Source organism: Octopus sinensis, linkage group LG1 (genome assembly GCF_006345805.1).
Source record: "Octopus sinensis linkage group LG1, ASM634580v1, whole genome shotgun sequence".
Lineage (NCBI taxonomy): Eukaryota > Metazoa > Mollusca > Cephalopoda > Octopoda > Octopodidae > Octopus > Octopus sinensis.
Genome location: NC_042997.1, coordinates 71,555,057 through 71,569,304, shown reverse-complemented (window position 1 = coordinate 71,569,304; position 14,248 = coordinate 71,555,057). Strand labels below are relative to the sequence as shown.

Sequence of the window (14,248 nt, the reverse complement as noted above, 5' to 3'; positions counted from 1 at the left end):
ATTAGGTTTGGTAATAGGACTAAGACATGCATTAAGATTGCAGACACAATAAACCTATGCCAGAATAATAAATGAAATGTAAAACCAGTGATAGTGATGATGATTATCATGACAATGATGATTATAAGTGTCAAAAGGTTAAGAATTACAGTACTTACAGAGAACCAATTCCTTTTGTGTTCTTTTTTATAAGATTTCATCATAGAACATTTTATAATGTGCTGTGAAAAAAAAATCAAAAATACAAATAAAAAGTCAGTTTTGAACATGCTTGGAATCAATATTCTCAATCAGGTTTCAAAACCTTCTACACATCTTTAGAAGGCCATACTTCATGTAAGTGAAAATCTATACACAGCATGATAAAAATTTTAATTAATTCATAATTGCTATATTTGGCATTTGCATGTAATTATACAAGATATTGAATGCTTTAAATATTCCTTTGCAGATGGTACTAGCATTCTACACATAAGCATCATCCATGCATGCATGCACCCACACACACAACTTAGACACATACTACCTCCATGAATGGGAACTGTAAAACATTTTCTATCAGAGACAACCTTGCCTCTTTCAATAGCACTGTGACACAATTGCCACACACATTGAAGAAGCAGACTTGCACTGTACCTTCATTATATCTGAACGAAAGAAAATTAACCCTTTAGCATTTAGATCAATTTATCAAACATAATGCTTATTTCAGTTCTCTTTTTAAGAGCACAGGCTACTAACCCCAAGATTGTGAGTTTGATTCCAAGCAGTGACCTGAACAACAACAACGACGACGACGACGACGATTGTTAAACCTCTATCCAAGTTCCCCCTACAGTGATTTTTAACATTGGTACAAGGCTCCAAATATTTGTTGAGACATAGACATTTGATCAAGTGCTGGATCAGTTTATACTTGTATAATGAATTATTAATGTCAATGTAATCATAAAGGATAAAAACTGATAACCTTAGAACTTGGTTGCTACTTATTTTATTGACCATGAAAGGATTCAATACAAGTAAACATTTTGTCCAAAACTCTATTGAGTCTGTCAACCACAGTCTCTCCCAAACTGGAAAGTTTTCACAATGCAAAAGAATATCATTAAATTTTCTAACAAAATAAACAATAATGCTTCCACAATTAAATTACCCAACATAGGTAAATTTGTGTTTTTTAAAGTATTTAACATGGTTTTATCCAACAGAGCTGTCACTCCAACAAATTGTTCTTTTATAAGCAAGAAATCATGCACATGAGCACTCTTTAATGGTCAGCTGTAATGAAAAATATTGGTTTCAAATTTTAGGTGCAGGAGTGGCTGTGTGGTAAGTAGCTTTCTTACCAACCACGTTTCTGGGTTCAGTGCCACTGTGTGGCACTTTGGGCAAGTGTATGGCCTTGGGCCGACCAAAACCTTGTGAGTGGATTTGGTAGACGGAAACTGAAAGAAACCCATCATATATGTATATGTGTGTATATATATATATATGTGTGTGTGTGTGTGTGTGTGTTTATGTGTCTGTGTTTGTCCCCCCACCATTGCTTAACAACTGATGCGGGTGTGTTTACATCCCCGTAACTTAGCAGTTCAGCAAACGAGACCGATAGAATAAGTACTAGGCTTACAAAGAATAAGTCTTGGGGTCGATTTGCTTGACTAAATGTGGTGCTCCAGCATGGCTGCAGTCAAATGACTGAAACAAGTAAAAGAGAATGGCCATCAGTTTCAGGGGAGGAGGTTAGTTGATTACATTGACCCCAGTATGTAACTGGTACTTATTTTATTGACCCTGAAATGGTGAAAGGTAAAGGCAACCTTGGTTGAATTTGAACTCAGAATGTAAAGACGGATGAAATGCTGCTAAGCATTTTGCCCAGCATGCTTACAATTCTACAAGCTTGCTGTAATATAAAATATTATATCCAAATTTTTATATCAATAACTGAAAAGGTAGTGCACAACATTATACAAGACTATTCACAACAAAACTGGAAGAAGTAAAGCTAAATCACTTAAGCCATTCCATTATTTCATATGTACTGACGAATTTGAGAACCATTGCTCCTCTGATTTAATGTATTCCATTGTCATAAACTTTTAAAAACTTGTAATGTATCTATTCATCCTCGATGTTCTGACATCATCAGAAAACACTTCTCTTTAGATGATGTGTATACATAACACTCATGATTCGTTGGTCTCTGAGAAATTGCAGTGTTTTGATCTTATAGTGCGTCACCTCAGTTGAAGCTATTCCACCAGATTAATGAATCTCACAAGAGCACTGGCTCTTGTTTATAGAATTTATTTGCTGATGAATGCTGATGTCTACCTAATATATTCATGAGGTCTATCTAATATATTCAAGAGGTGAATAGAGAAAAATGAGAATGCAAACAATAAAGTGTATAGTCATTCTTAATACATTTTACTATATTCAAATGAGAATATCTGATTGCTGTTATTTTTGTCACCAGAGAACACCTCCTCTCTTTCAAGTAATATGTATTCATAATACACATGATTCATCAGTACAGTAGTTTTGACATTAAAGCATGTATCCTCAGGCAAAGCTTCCATGCAGGGCTGTTTAAGTTGTCGATGAAGACACAGATCAGTGGCATTTTGATTTAAGCACACCTTATAACACCTCATAACTCTTATTTTGGAGTATTTTCAGAAAATTATTGTAAATTTGTGTTCTACTCATGGGAATTCATACGATTATGAGAAAAATGGAAATTCTCATAAATTCTAAAATTTCCACTCTTTTTCGAATTTTTTAAAATCAGAGTTTAATGGAAGAACAGTCAGAATTTTTTGGTTAAATCCCAGCAATGGACCGCCCTTAGGTGCATCATCATTCCATTAAATGTGTTTATGAGAAGAAAATATTGAAAAACATCAATACCTGTCAGAGACACAAAGAAACAAGGAAGATATCAGATGGACGTGAGATGTGTGCTAAAAATAACAGCTAAATCCTTAAATCATTTTTGTTTTTGTGTAATCGTATGAATTCTTGTCTGTGGAACACAAATTTGTAAAAATTTTCTGAAAATACAAAAAAGAAAAAAAAAATCGAGGGGTTATATGGAGTGCTTAAACCAGAATTCTGTCCATAGTTCCACTATAGGTAAGTATTGCGACAGTTTGAGAGACAAACGTGTCTATCAGGTTATAAAGTCCCTATTCATTTTCCGTGTTTATGGAAATTACGAAAGTAATGTTCGATCAACTGAATTACTCGCTGATCGAAGTTGCGTTTAAGTCACTGAACATTTCTTAGGCATGTGAACCCTTAACGCAATTCTCAGATGGAATTTGTGTGATATAGTGTGACAAGGCTGGACGTTTAGATTACAGGTAGGTATTACCAAAGTACAAAACTATGAACACCACGAGTGGACAAGGGAACTTCTATGTGGCTACTCAATCTGCAAGAATTGTTTTCCAAATTCTCTCCAATTGCACCTTTAAGTTTAAAGAAGAGAAATATATTGAATAACATAGTTCTAAATATCTTAACGGCGAAAGATAAAATAAAAGGGACGACCACTGTTTGGTACGCCTTTGACCACAGGTTTGCTCGATTAGAGCTGGCTCGCAGTTAAATAACAACGACAACTATATTCAAAATACCTAACTTTAAAAAAAGTTTACGAAAACTAAACATTACACTAATTTATAAGTTATGTTATTTTAACATCTCGAAAGCACAAAAAAGTAAAACAACACAAAAGTTAGTATTAAAGGCATCCAACCAAATAGTTTAAGAGAAGAAAAAAATATTAGGAAAGAGATTTTAAAAATACATGGAAGCAATTATTCGAATATATATATATATATAAACATGAAGTTTAGAGCAAATATATAAACGCAAGTATATATCTAAAATGTCAAGAGAGAGAGAGCGGAGGAGGAAGTCAATAAACACTACAGTGAGTATACCTAATGACATCGACTATAGTTGCGGTAGTTTAATAAGTTATCTTACATCTATAACTTTATAATGTATCCAAGTGTCAGCCAAATGTCAATCAATATTAAAGTTTTGTTCTTAATTGGAGATAAAGTGATAACGTCACGCAGCTTCCCATTTTGGTTTGTTGATGAAATCTTCAGAAAAGTTTCAAAACTCCGGAAATATCAGTTTTAAGTTTTAATTTCAACTGTTTCGAAATATTTTTGTAATGTTATTGTAAAACATAATTGTCTTGCTGGACTTACAAACTTTTGAAAAGAATAAAAGTTATGCTTTAAAAATATATAAAACCAATTAGTCGGAAACATCCGGAAGTTTTCGTTTTAAAGGGAGGTTACTTGTCTCAAGACATCACGAAGCTTCATACTACAGCAGGTTTTACTACTGGTTTCTTTATTAAATTTTGTTTATTAATTGAATTTTCATTAAGTGTTTACTCATCAAGTCATTTATTCATTCGTTTTGTTATCCTCTTACAATAAACTAACGATCATTTGATGGTTCTTTCTAAAATGTTTGTGTTCAATTTTGCTCTTAAGTTTGTGAGAGTTATTTCCCCTCCTGAAACTTTTCTTTTAGAACATTGTTATTTTGTAAGATTTTGCTGGCAAATTCTTAAATTAGCTTAAACATTTATTTACATGAAAGAAAATTACTGGAGAACTTTTCTTCCAAATCTTTCCGTTAAAACTATATTGAAACCATTTGTGAAGAATTTTTTTTTTTTTACTACAGCAACTGGTCGCGCACCACAAGGTTCAACGGAACCTATTGAAGCAAGCCAGCACACCCGCAGCATTACCACGGGCGAGGCTAAGGCGTTGGGAAAGCCAAGCGCCTTCATGGGCATCACCTAACTCCTCGGTGAGACGAGTTGCCAACGTTGACAAGAACTTCGCAGTTAGTAGCTCATTCCCTCCGAACGTCTCAAATGCCACAGGTTGGAAGAGATAGTTTACTGTCAAGTCCCGACACTTCGTTATGTTTTTGAGAAGTATACATCTCACTGTAAGAAGTCATTTAGTGTTAAAATTTTGATGGGGACGATATTAAACAATGAAAGGCTGCAGATTAAAAGATACATAAATTCATATCCTGCCACAACACGAAATTGTGATTGTGACAAAGACAACCAACAAAACCCATTTGTTTGCTTTTGTTTTAATTTTGTAGTTTGTGGAATATAGAATAGTAGTATCGGTTGAGCAGTGAACAAAATGCTGAGCAGTATTTCATTACTACTATTATGTTCTGAGTTCAAATACTGTCAGCATCGACTTGCTTCGCTTCTTAACAGATCGACAAATTAAATATCAGTTAAATGGATGGTTTGATTAAATTCAAGTCTCAGTCTACTGCAGACACACCGTTCGATTGCAAACATTTTATTCTACATCCTTCAGCTTACCAAGGCTGAAAGGTGTTATATTAGTTAGTGGCTAGATATATGTGATAAACTAAATATGAGATGAGTTTTTCTGTTTTTTTTTATTATTGTTAAAACTCTCATACGTCGCCTTCAATCAGAATTAAACTGTACCATGATGACTTGGTATTCCTAGATAGTTAAATGAACTGGGGCAATATGGAAACACAGTGACTGCCTGCAATGAAGTTGAACTCATGATCTATGAGCATGTAACTCAATTTTTTATCCACTCGGCTATTTCATCTCAGATTTTCCAGTTGAATAATGGTTTCTGATTTAGGGTCAGTTTTGAATGGTGGGGTTAATTGATGCCATCGATCCTTGGACTTGACTGGTTTCATTACTTTATCGATCCCCCACGAAACGGTGGAAAGCAAAGTTGACTTCGGCAGGATTTGAACTCAGAAGGTAAAGATCGAATGTCACAAGAAACATTAACGATGCGTTAACGATTTTGTCAGCTCGTCGTCTTTGCTTGTTAGATAATTAGGAAATATATCTCATGTAGACAAGCGTCAACATCTGTGAGAGATCGTTCTCTCATATGCTCAATGCTGTAAATTGTAGAAGATAATCAGTAGCAATAGAAGTTTGTAAAAGTATAGGACTTATTGCGTTTTATTTAAAAATTTAGCCATTTTTATTTGTATTGATTTTATTTATTATGTAGCAAAATTATTTGTTGAAAGTCTCGTTAGACTTTTCCAAATATGTTAAAACTTAAATAATATTAGAACACCAATATACTGCGAAGTATATAAGTATTTAGAAATTACTTATATAAAAAATACATTTAAGAAATCTGGAATCTCACAATCACATATTGATAGAGTGATTTTTGTCGGTGCGTAATGAACTTATGATAGACTATTGCTAAGTAGCTATCAGACTTAATTGGCAACTGGAACCAAGACTCAGATTCAATGGAAGAGTTAACCATGACAAAATAGTGTCTCAAGACTAATACTAAGTCCTGAAGTAGTTTCATATTGTTAGGTGTCTTGCTCGATGAGTTATGAATTCAGTGAAGAAAACTCGACTAGAAAAACAAAATACTTGCTGATTGTGCAATGTTTCTATTCTTTAATATGATTTTCCTCAACTATAATTTGAATCATACTTAGGATGCATGAAAGGAATATGACTGTGCGCCAGTTCTTAGCAGGTACTTCATTTTGTCTATCTTGGAAGTTTGAAAGGCAAAGTTGGCTACGACAGGATTTGAACAGAAGTTGAAGGGCCGTAACAAGAATAAAAGAAGAAATGCACTCACATATTCAAATCCTTCCTATTCGTTAAAGTTTTCGTTTAGAACATATATTTCTTCTGTTAAGAAACAGAAAGGAAGTAGTTGTGTATCTACTTGTTAAAGTTATTCCTTTGTGTGAGGTCTATAATCCATTTGGTCATGTTTATACACCTTGAATTATTTGTTGAAGCACTTTTTCGCTTTATCTGTCTCACAAATGTCACCCCACACGAGAGCAGTCTTAGATTTAAATTATTCACTGAATGCTAATCATGTGATATATTATGAATCCTTCAACCATGCATGATACCTATTTACATTGAGATGAAATGGTTATTTGAGAGTGAAATGTCATCTATATGAACAGAACACAATTCTAATAAAGAGGGTTAGGGTCCGCGCTTCGGGCGATCAATTAGGCCAGAAAACTAGCCTTTGTGTGTAGGAGTAAATTTCTAAATAACTGAGATGAGTTAAGCATTATCTTTAGAGATATGTCAGTTATCTAAGAGCGCTCTCACTCCCAGAATAGAACTAAAGGTTACTGTTTCGAATCCAATTTGACACTTTGTATGTATTCTGGAGTAAGATACCCGATAATAATCGGAGATCAAACCAATTGAAACTTCGTGTCAGTGTAAATATCGAAGACTATTATTTCTGTCCAAAGTTACTTGCCGGGCAAGTTTCTGTTTTATGAAAGAACAGTAGTTGTCAACGTAATGAAAGTGTCCCCTCTTCAAGCCACCGATATTGTCTAAGAAAAGGCAAAGACCCATTTAATCTGGACGTAGTGTCATCGCAGATATTGCTGTAAGGAGGCAAAGAACCAACTGGTATTGCCCTACGTTCTGATAGACTACCTTGAACCAACACTTTATACATCAACATTGAAGAGATGAAAAACAAAATTGGCCTCGACAGAATTTGAGCGCAAAGCGTTGAGAGCTGAAATTAATACCGCGATGCATTTTGCCTCTCATTGTATCGGCTTTGCCAATTTGTTGTGAAATAGCAGAGTCATTTAAATATCGTATAAAATACATTGTGGTATTTGTTCCGGACCTTCAAATTCCATAGAAGTCAACCATGTCTTTCATTTCCAAAGGTCAAGTTAACAGTCCTAAAAATCACAAGCTGATTAAAACATAAATTGATCATATTTAAAAATTCATTGCAAAAACAAAACAAACGTCAGCTACCGCTGTGAGCAGGATTTGAACCTGCGCGGGCATTACCCATTGGATTTCGAGTCCAACGCCTTAACCACTCGGCCATCACAGCAAGATTAATAGAAGCCCAAAATATATTATTGATAAAAAGAAAGAGAGACAGTATTTCTAAAAAGGTGCAGCATAACTTTATTTTCAGTGAATAATTTATCTGATTTCTATGACAGCTGTCAGTACTTGTAACTAATAAAAAGTCTTCCTCTATTTCTGCAAACTTATATTTGAAACAATAAATGGATGATTCATTAATCAAGGAATACTTTTTATAACCAAGACAAGAAATACTATGATTACGTTAATATAAAACCTATGGCACGGGTATAGCTGGATGATTGAAGAAATCCTACTCACGATTATGAGATCCTGGATTCGATCCTACTACGCGATATGTTGCGTAATGTCTTCTACCATCGTCTGGAGTCAACTTAAATCTCAAAAGAGAAATCTTAGTAGACAAAAATGCTGGGTCCCGTCTGTTGGGCTGTACCGGTAATTTAATGGTCGAACATTGACACGTCACTAGCGTAGCACATCACTAGCGTCTACCCCGGCACTCTTATGAAGGACGTACCACTTTTAGGTCTGCTGTTGGTAATATGTATTTTTGTGGGGGCCCGGGGATGGCAAACTGAAATGCCTCCACGGGTGGCACACACTCTAACTACGCTAGTGTGACACAAACTGTATCATGTTAACTCTACCTGAATATTATGTTAAAGATAAAAATATCGGTAGAATACTCAACCACAATAACTCAATTAAGAAGGTGGTTCCATTGATTGAACATTTGTACTTTATAAAACATGACATAACAATTTGATACAAATACATTGGTGCACAAAGATTTTTGATTAAAGAAGAAAACAGATGGATTGATTTGCCCGAAATTTTACAGAAACACTCAAATAGTAATTTTAATAAAGGTTTTTTTTTATTAATTGATGCTACACAGCCCAAATTACAATATACAACTTAAGAAATATTGTTTTTGCCTTTCTTGGCAACTAAGCAAAATTGTCAATCATTCGGTGAATATTTTTGCCAGAAAATGTTAGAATAATTTAATTCAGTATTTTCAAATTTTGGCCACAAGACCACGAAGTTCGGGAAAGGAAGTAAGTCGATTGCATCGACCCAAGTGCTCAACTTTTACTTATCTTACCGACCCTGAAAGGATGAAATGCAAAGTCGACCTCGGTAGCATTTGAACTCGGAATATAAAGCAGAACGAAATGCCGTTAAGCATTTTGCCCGGCGTGCTAACGAGTCTACAAGCTCACCATCTTATTTTTACTCAGTATTTGGTAGTACTTCACAGTTTAGTAAACCCATTATCCTCTTTAGATTATATTTTCATTCGTTTGAAGCTGCTGAAGAAGTACTTTATAAAACATGACATAACAAGAAAAACTGTCAAGATATCAGCGAATTTGTTGAAGATCATTCTTGTAATCAATTGCAACAAAATTTGCTTCATTTGCACGTGAACTTTAAAGGTGTATGGTTCGTGACAAACTTTATTTTTTATCTTTGAAAGATCCATAGTAACATAATAATGTGGTACAACAAGTTTTTAGTACTAAATCATCTAAGCATCAGTGTTTATTATAATATAACAAAGGAAATAATGTTGTCTTGGTAATGAAAGAGTGATTCTGTTTCCACTAACCATTAACCAGATAGATATGCGATGGTAGTCTTAGGCAGTTTGATCCAGCAGCACTTCCGTTGCTTACTCAGTAAAACTTGTAATCAACAAGGCACCATTTTGCTGTTCATGTAACTCTAACTTCCATAAATTAAAAAAATATCATGTGACTTGGATATTTTCATGTAACTTTTCATGCATCTTTCACAACGTCTTTAATATTTTCTTCATTTCGCCACTTAATAGAGACGTGTAACTGTCCTTCTCCCCGTTATACCAGCAGTTTCTCTCTAGAAGTATCTGCCAAGGCCGCTTGAATTTGACACCAAAATCGCATGTAGCATTCAATTATGCAGTCATTCGTGGATCTTGACCACATATCAAATCAATAATGTCTATGAGATGTGAGATAAATGTGCTATCACGTTTTTACGTCTTCGTACATACAAGCCAGTGGAAGTTAATTAATATTCACATTATCGTTATTTTCATCACTTGAAGTATTTTCAGATTCAGAGGAGACCAGGCTCTGTAGAGACTCGATGTTTTTGTTTTTGAGATAGTCTAATTGTCCACTGTCAACAAAACTGTTCACGATGATAGTTTTTGGAAGTTGTATGGATCATAGATATATTGCTTTCTCCATTATCACTCTTTAATTGTTCATCTGAAATAGGTGACGGTGAGTATTAAAAAAACAAAGATGACAAAACAAAAAGAACTCCGCCTGCTACAATTTTTCGGTATTGATGTAAAAGTCACAATCTGACCGGCATTAACAGTCCTTATATGTTTCTTTGCAATCAGTCTCTCTGTCATCTAACGTTTTGCACATTTGATACATGGACGATGAGACCGTGTGCGTACTTCTTTCTTTTTTATTTTTACATGATTTAATGTACTCAGTTTAGATTTAGTGTCCAACAAGAACAGAGCATGCTCTGAAAGAGTGCTCCAAATAACACTGGTCGACGCCACTGTAGATTAAATGTATTTCAGAGTGAATGTAATCACTTTTCCATCGCTAGAAGTCGTGTGATGTTATATCAATAACTAAATGCCGAAAAATTAGAGCGGAAACGAATAAAGTGCAACAAGGAAGTTAACTGGGGTTAAGGGAATACATTTTCTGCTCTAGGGGTGAAAAAAATAAGGAAATCTAATGAGGACAAAATTAAGAAACATAGGCGCAGGCGTGGCAATGTGGTAAGAAGCTTGCTTCCAAACCACATCGTCTCGGGCTCAGTCCCACAGTGTGAAACCTTGGGCAAGTGTTTTATGCTATAGCCTCGAGCCAACCAAAGCCTTGTAAATCGATTTTGTAAACGGAAACTGTAAGCAGCTCTTTGCATAAGTATGTATGTATGTATGCATGTGTGTGTGTGTGTGTATGTATGTATGTATGTATGTATGTATGTGTGTGTGTGCGTGCGTGTGTGTGTGTGCGTGCGTGTGTGTGTGTGCGCGCATGCGTGTACGAGGTGTGCTGAAAAGTTCCTGGTTTAGGGTAAAAGAAAATACAGGAGGATCAGTTAACTAGGATTTTATTCAACATATTCCCTGCTCAGATTCACACTATTATTGCAGCGGTCCTTCAGTTTTTCTAAGCCCTGTAAAAGAACTTAGAAGGTTGGGTTGCCGGGTAGGCCTTTCGCAATACCTTTAAAGCCTGGAACTTTTCAGCACGCCCTCGTATAAGTGTGCGATTTTTGTGTCTGTATTTGTTTTCCCCACTACCACTTTATAACCAGTGCTGGTGTGTTTACGTCCCCGTAACTTAGCGACTAGGCAAAAACGACCGATAGAATAAATACGTGGCTTCAAAAAATAAGTTCTGGGGTCCATTTGTTCGACTAAAACCCTTCAAGGTGATGCCCCAACATGGCCACAGTTAAATGACTGCAACAAGTAAAAGATAGAAGATAAACTTTTTTTTACGAAAAACATCTGTTGCTTATAATTAGCCTGTAATTTGTCATCATTAATTCATTTACGTCGGCATTGTTCTATTTCTTTCTTCTTGCTTTGATCAAATCACATTGCTATTTTGCCGGAATTTGAGAAGGCAGCTGCTTCTGTCCTTCCCTGTTTGTACCTTCATGTACAGAGCAAATTAATTACTGAATTATTATTGATCTAATTCTCGGATTTCTGGTTCAGTAAATATTTTCCCATTTAATGTACGACAGATGCGAATCCGATATTTCATACGCTTTTACTTCATTTCAGTCTGTGTAATTTCGTGTCAAATATTACCTGACCATCGTTAGCCCAGCATGATCTTTTCGAACACACTTTGATTATAATAATCAGTCAATGAATAGAAATTACTTGCAAGTTAATCTGTCGTCTCAGCTGAAATATTGAGAGTTCGTATTTTTCTCAACGGTACTACATTTTGTTCAAGTCAGAGCTTTAAAAAGATAGAGTTAATTCTCATTCCTTAAATCCAAGAGATTGAGGCTGGTTAGTATTAAAAGTCTTTTCAAGCACTTCTCGAGTGAGTTGGAAAACAATAAAAGATGAAGTTTAGGATTGAGTTGAATTTTTGAAGTTGAGTGGACGAAGTGAAGGAAACTCGGAGTGGAAAGTATAGCACGATGTATGTATTACAAGTGGGGAGAAAGCTGATTAGGGTTTTTAATGGACACAAGTAAGAATAGAAAGAGGAGCTAGTACAGTTATCAGTTACAGAGCAAAGAGAGAGAGAGAGAGAGAGAGAGAGAGAGAGAGAGGGGGGGGGAGAGAGAGAGAGGGGGGGGGAGAGAGAGAGCAAGAGAGAGATAAAAGAAAGAGACAGAGAGTGAAAAAGAAAGAAAGAAAGAGAAAGAGGAGAGCGAGGAATGATAAAGCAGAATAAGCAAATATTTAATGCATGGAAAGATAGATATTTTGAGAAAAAACATCGCTTGTTTCCCCCGCGTGTACGGATTACAAATACGGACGTATCATAAGGAAATCTTCATCATACTATTGAATATATTATTTATTGATGTTAAAAATATTTGTATTCAACATAGCATAATTTGTCAAGTTCGATCGAATCAAATAAAGAGTCCATTTCTATTTTAGCGACATCAATTACACATCACTAAATAACAATGAACATAATAAATTAGTCCCCTCGAGTCCCCTCGAAGTGCAAGAAGAAATTGCCGCCAAAGTTCCATACCACTTTTAAAAGGGATGGATAAATTTAATCTCGAAAGAATAGAGTGATATTATTTGTCTTTGGTAGTTTTGGCACGATCAGGTTTGACTCGGAATACATATTGCTAATGTCCCCACTTTTTTTTTAAATGGGCGTCGCATGTTCTAAGTCTTTCATGCTCAACATTGAAAAACACAGGGACTACTCGAAATGGCTTCTATGTGGTTATCTAACCAGTTAGAAATAGCAACTAAACTTTCTCAAATCATACCCCACAGCCAAGGGAAGACAAATTATTTAACTCAAAATTCAGCACAGTTTGCGCCTGAAATAATTAATGACATTCCTCTAGTTTACATCTAGAAAAAAAAAAAACAAAGAAAAAACAGCTCCGCCTGTACCCATCTCACAAAAATCTACCAAGATGGTAGAGAACAAGCCTGGTACTTTAAACATAGAGCTAATTAGAACATGGTATTTTACTCCTTGCATAATCACTCAGTATCACTCCATATCTCAGCTGGTATAATGTCCTTTCGCAGTACTTAATTTCACTCGAAACGATTCGCGATAGCCAGTTCGTGTATGCACTGAAGTCCAGTACATCTTAGTCCACCGCCCTCCCCAAAAAGTCAGGTCAAGTTTCACTGATTTAAATAGCAAAAATATCACCTAAACATAATGAATCTAGTATCGTTTCGGCAGCAAATCTTTCCAAAGTAATTTTTATTTTATGTTTACATCAGAAGGGAAAGGAGACTCCGACCGTGAGGAGAAGGTATCCTCAAAACGAAAACCAGATCCCGAATGCTTACAATAGCGTGCACTCCGCTAAAGTTACCAAGGTGACAGGTGGTTTTAAATTGGGCGACATTTTGAACCAAACCTACATTCACGCGAAGAACATATTAATCAACTTATGTGAAACAGCTGGGGGTGGGGGAGGGGCATCAAAGTCACATATACGAAGGTCCCATTGAAATATATTCGGAGGCATGAAAATTACATTTCAAAGTAAATGATACTATAAAATCAAATGACTGCGAAGTAAATTAATCACACCGTTGACAGAAACTGAACTCGTGTGAATAGCCCATCGGTGCGCATTTTTACGAGGAAATAATTGTTTTACTTGACCAAACACAAATGTTATTTCGTAAAGCCTCTCAATCTGAATAATCTTACAAAGGCGGTGCTTTATTTTGTTAGTTACTATACTAGAATTTAATTATAGAAAATAAAAAAGATATTACGCTGCAGACAGGATTCGAACCTGTGCGGGAATAACCCATTGGATTTCGAGTCCAACGCCTTAACCACTCGGCCACCACAGCTCAGTGGCTGAAAAATGTGTCTTACTATAGTAAAGTAGTTAGTATCTGTTGCACAAGTCAGACTTTATCACGTGCGTGTGTGAGACGCGCGCGTATGTCTATCAGTGTGTGTGTGCGTGTGCGTGTGTGTGTGTGTGTGTGTGTGTGTGTGTGTGTGTATACTATATCGGAGCATGGCAAAGAGGTTGATACATCCGCTTCTAAATCACGAA

The 14,248-nt window shown here is 35.6% G+C and overlaps 1 protein-coding gene and 2 non-coding genes across 4 annotated transcripts in view; all 3 read right to left on the bottom strand.

Moving 5' to 3' along the window:
* LOC115212741 (nephrocystin-3) overlaps positions 1-4,308 on the bottom strand; it is an 85,168-nt gene extending 80,860 nt beyond the window's left edge. Inside the window, exons 1-2 of one of the 2 annotated variants that reach the window (XM_029781399.2) lie at positions 3,960-4,308; positions 159-221 (exon numbers count right to left, since the gene is read on the bottom strand). The gene's annotated coding sequence lies outside the window, so the exon portion shown is untranslated. The remainder of the gene's footprint in view (positions 1-158; positions 222-3,959) is intronic. The other variant, XM_029781406.2, reaches the window with a different exon arrangement.
* A 3,565-nt stretch (positions 4,309-7,873) lies between these two features.
* Positions 7,874-7,955, bottom strand: Trnas-cga. The gene has a single exon. It is a non-coding gene; the product is annotated as a tRNA-Ser (tRNA).
* Positions 7,956-13,954: 5,999 nt separating this feature from the next.
* On the bottom strand, positions 13,955-14,036 carry Trnas-cga. Its single transcript has one exon. It is a non-coding gene; the product is annotated as a tRNA-Ser (tRNA).
* Positions 14,037-14,248: the final 212 nt, after the last annotated feature.